At 37.2% G+C, this 5,019-nt stretch overlaps 1 pseudogene across 1 annotated transcript; it reads right to left on the bottom strand.

Moving 5' to 3' along the window:
• Positions 1–420: 420 nt before the first annotated feature.
• LOC103740218 lies at positions 421–1,179 on the bottom strand (annotated as a pseudogene). Its single transcript, XR_001872603.1, has one exon. The product of XR_001872603.1 is annotated as an E3 SUMO-protein ligase NSE2 pseudogene (transcript).
• Between the last annotated feature and the right edge of the window lie 3,840 nt (positions 1,180–5,019).

The following is a 5,019-nucleotide window of genomic DNA, read 5'->3' as shown; positions in this document are numbered from 1 at the left end:
GAGTCTGTTACTTCACTTAGTATAACAGTTTCTAGATCCATCCATTTACCTGAAAATTATTTCATTTTGCTTTACTGCTGAATAGAACTCCATTATGTAAATGTACCACATTTTCATTAACCACGTGTCAGTTGAGGGGCAATTAGGTTGCTTCCAATCTCTTAGTTACTGTGAAATGAGCAGCAACAAACATGGTTGTACAAAGGTCTCTACAATAGGATGAGTCCTTTGGGTATATGCCAAGGAGTGGTATAACCGGGTCATATGGTAGTTTCATTTTTAGTTTTTTTTTTTTTTAAATGTGCTTGCATCTTTATTGTATAACTTAAAAAACTGCATTCAGTCAGGATGAGCCCATCAAGTTTCCCCTTATTATCATGGAGCCAGCTGCTGAGGTCCCCATGGCCAGGCTGCCTGCTCCTACTGAGAATGGAGATTTTTCTTCTTGTTGTGGCTCTCCAGTGCCCTTCTCAGGGCTTCATCTGGGATGAGATCAGTCATCCTCCTGTCTGTGTGGCTACAGCCAATTTTAGGGCAACAGGCCGCCTTCTGCTTGTGCTTGGACTTGATCATGCGAACAATGGCTTCCTTTTCGTAGGTGTGGCCACACACTTTACTTTTTACTGGTTTCTTCATTTACAGCTGTGTAATGGGGCAGATGAAATTGGTTTGGCTCTGGTCACAATCATATCTTCATCAACTCCTTCTGTCCCATCAGTCTCTCTGTCTGCATGCATACCATATTGCTTCAGCTCTTTCAGCTGTTGCTTAAATTGCATAAACTTTTCATTGTCTTTAAAGTCTGCATCAGAATTCTTATCCTGTAAAGCCAAAAACTTCTCTGCCAGTAATTTTAAATCTGGTATTTTTTCTGGTCGTTCTTCTTTTACATGATTTATTGTAGACTGCACAGCCTTAACGTAATGGTTTAGTTTGCAATCCATTTTAGCAAATTCAATCATCGCCTTGTCCAGACGGTGTTCGCTACTCACTTCAGTCTGAGTCTCCACAAGATCCAAAGCAACACTAAAAACAGTGTCCATTCCAGAGCTGATGCAGGACTGGAAGCTTTTTAAGGAAGAGAGAGCAGATTCTACTCCACTGAAGAATATAAAACAAGTTGAGCCTGAATTTGTACTGGAACACCCTGGCATCTTGAAATTATTACCAGGAGGCCAGACCTAGGAAAGCTGCAGCAGCTGCATGTTGCAGGCCTGAATCCTCATTTTTAGTTTTTTAAAGAGTTCTCCATGCTGATTTCCATAGGGATTGCACAAGTTTGCAATTCCACCAGCAGTGAATGAGTGGTCCCTTCTCTCTACATCCTCACCAGCATTTGGTATCATTTGTTCTCTTGATCCTAGACAGTCTGACTGGGGTAAGGTGAAACCTTAAGGTGGTTTTAATCTGCATTTCCCTAATTACTAACAATATTGAACACTTTTTAAGATGTTTCTTAGCCATCTTTATTTCTTCCTTTGAGAACTCTGTTTAGATCTTTAGCCCATCTTTCGATCAGATCATTTGCTTTCTTTGCTTTTTTGGTTTTTGAATTCTTTATATATTCTGGATGTTAAACCTCTGTCAGATGTGTCACTGGTGAAGATTTTTCCCACTCTGTGGGTTTTCTCTACATTTTCTTGATTGTTTCTTTTGCTGTACAGAAGCTTTTTAGTTTAATAAGGTCCCACTTGTTGATTGTGGACCTTAATTCCTGAGCAACTGCTGTTTAGTTTAAAAAAATCTTCTCCTACACCTATATCTTCTAGGTTACTGCCAATATTTTCTTCTAATAGTTTCAAGGGTTTTAAGTTTCACAGTGAGGTCTTTGATCCATTTGGAGTTGACTTTTGTGCAAGGTGAAAGATAAAGATCCAGTTTCATTTTTCTACAGGTGGAGATCCAGTTTGCCAGCACCATTTGTTGAAGATGCTATCTTTCCTCCATTGTGTGTTCTTGGCACCTTGATCAAATATCAGGTAGCTGAAATTGCATATACTCAGGTTTGGCTCTTCAGTGATGTTCCATTGATCTATGTGTCTCTTTTTGTGCTGTTTTTATGACTATAGCTCTTTAGTGTACTTTGAGATCTGGTATAGTAATCCCCCCAGTGTTGCTCTTGGTGCTCAGGGTTGCTTTGGCTATCTGGGGTCTTTTATGCTTCCATATGAATTTAAGGATTTTAAAAAAATTCTGTGAAGTATGTCATGGGGATTTTGATTGGGATTGCAGTGACTGTATATATTGCTTTTGGTAGGATGGTCATTTTAACAATATTAATTCTTCCAATCTATGAGCATGGGAGGTCCTTCCATATCCTGGTGTCTTCCTCAACCTCTTTCTTTAAAGATTTAAAAATTTTTGTTATAGAGATCTTTGATGTCTTTGATCAGGTTTATTCTAAGAATTTTATTATTATTAATTATTATTATTAATTTTTTGCAGCTTTTGTGAAGGGTTTCCATGTACTCTTTCTCCAATTGCTTGCTATTGGTGTATAGAAAGGCTAATGATTTTTGTAGATTAATTTTGTAATCTGCCACTTTACTGAAAGTGCTGATCAGTTCTAATTTTCTGGTGGAACTTTTGGGATCTCTTAGGTATAGTATTATATTGTCTGCAGAAAGGGATAATTTGACCTCTTCTTTTCCAATTAGTACTCCTTTAATTTCCTTCTCTTGTTTTATTGCTCTAGTAAGAGTTTCAAGTGCTACACTGGAAAGGAATAGAGACAGTGGGACATCCTTGTCTGGTTCCTGATTTTAATGGAAGTGATTCCTGTTTCTTTCCATTTAGAATGATGTTGGCTGTGGGTTTGTAGCTTTAATTATGTTGAGGTATGTTCCTTCCAGTCCAGTTCCCTTTAGAGCTTTTATCATAAATGCATGCTGAATTTTGTTAAAAGTCTTTTCTGCATCTATTGAGATAATGATGTTTTTGTTTGAGTCCATTTATATGATTGATAACCTTTATTGACTTTTGTATATTGAACTATCCCTGCGTCTTTGGGATAAAGTCCACTTGATCATGGTGGATGATCTTTTTGATGTACCTCTGTATGTGGTTTGCAAGTATTTTGTTGAGAAGTTTTGCATATATGTTCATCGAAGTCTATAGTTTCCTTTTTGGTTGTGTCTTTACCTGGTTTGGGTATTAGAGTGAAGCTGGCTTCATAGAATGAATTTGGGAGTTCTCCCTCTGTTTCTATCATTTTGAAATAATTTAAATAGTGTTGTTTAGAGGTTTTCTTTAAATGTCTAGTATAATTCTATCTGGGCCTGGGCTTTTTTACTGGGTAGGGTCTGTATTACTGATTCAATTTCCTTATATGTTATAGGTCTGGTTAAGCTGTTGATCTCTTCTTGGTTTAACTTTGGTGGTTCCCATGATTTTAGATATCCATCCATTTCTTTTAGGTTTTCAAATTTGATAGAGTATAGGTTTTTAAAGTATTCCCTTATAATGTTCTGGATCTTTTGTGTGTCTGTTATGATGTTTCCCCTTTCATCTCTGATTTTGTTGATTTGGATTTCCTCTTTCTTTCTTTTGGTTAACTGGGCTAAGGGCCTGTCTATCTTACTTAGCTTTTCAAAAAACCATCTTAGTATCACTGATTCTTTGTATTGTTTTCTTTGTTTCTATTTCATTAATTTCTGCTTTGGTTTTTATTATTCTCTTCTGCTGGGTTTGGGTTTCATCTGTTCTTGCCTTTTCAGTGTCTTGATTTGCAATGTTAGGTCATTTATTTGGGCTCTTTCTAATTTTTTTTGTCTTTTTTGAGACAGGGTCTCCCTGTAGCCCCAGCTGTCCTGGAACTTACTATGTAGACCAGGCTGGCCTCAAACTCACAGAGATCTGCCTGCCTCTGCCTCCCGAGTGCTGGGATTAAAGACGTGTGCCACCATGTCTGGCCTATTTTTTAATGTAGGCACTTAGAGCTATAAACTTCCCTCTTAGGACTGCATTTAAAGTGTCTCAGAGGTTTTGTTGTATTGTGTTGTCATTTTCATTGAATTCTAGGAATTCTTTTATTTCTTCCTTAATTTCTCCTTTGGCCCACTCACCATTTAGGAGTGTATTGTTTAATCGTCATGAATTTGTGTGGTGACTAGGGCTTCTTCCAGTGTTGATTTTGAGCTTTATTACATTGTAGTTTGATAGAATTCATGGAATTATTTTAATTTTTTTTGTATTTGTTGAGGTAGGTTTGTTGAGGTTTGTTTTGTGTACCAGTATGTGGTCAATTTTTGAGTAAATTCCATGGGTTGCTGAATAGAAAGTGTATTCTTTGGTGTTTGGGTGGAATATTTGGAAGATGTCTGTTAGTCCATTTGATGAATGGTATCGTTTAATTCAGACGTCTCTCTGTTTATTCTTTGTCCAGTTGACCTGTGTAATGGAGACAGTGGCATATTGAAGTCCCCTACTATTACTGAGTTTGGGCCCCCTTTATCTCTTCTCAGTTTTAGTTTGAAGCCTATTTTTTCAAGCCCTGGTCATTTCTTAGTGCCATTTACTTGAAATATTCTTTTCCATCCTTTCAACTTAAGGTACTGCCTGTCCTTGAAGGTAAGACGGGTTTCTTGCAGACAACAAAAGGTGGATTTTATTTCTTAATCCATTCTTAATCCAAACAACCTGTGCCTTGACTGGGAAGTTCGGTCCATTGATATTAAAAGTTATACCAGAAAGATGTGTATTGGTTGCCATCATTTTGACTACTGTTTGCATTCTTTGTCTAATTGTGTGTCCACAATGATACCTTTATTTAGTTTCTTTCATTGCCCATGGGGTATAGGTGTTTCTTTCTCTGTTTTTTGTATTGCTTCAAGTATTCTTTGAAGGGCTGGTTTTGTGGACATGCATTCTTTCAGGCTATTTGTGTCATGGAAGATTTTTATTTCCCTCTCAATTATAGTAGACATTTTTGCTGAGTAAATTATTCTGGGCTGGCATCTATGGTCATTTAGAACTGGAAATATCTTGGTCCAGGCTCTTCTGGCTTTCATAGTTTACACT

This window comes from Nannospalax galili, unplaced genomic scaffold (assembly GCF_000622305.1).
Source record: "Nannospalax galili isolate Female #2095 unplaced genomic scaffold, S.galili_v1.0 scaffold730, whole genome shotgun sequence".
Lineage (NCBI taxonomy): Eukaryota > Metazoa > Chordata > Mammalia > Rodentia > Spalacidae > Nannospalax > Nannospalax galili.
Note: the sequence above shows the minus strand (reverse complement) of the source record. Positions and strands in the feature narration are given on the sequence as shown.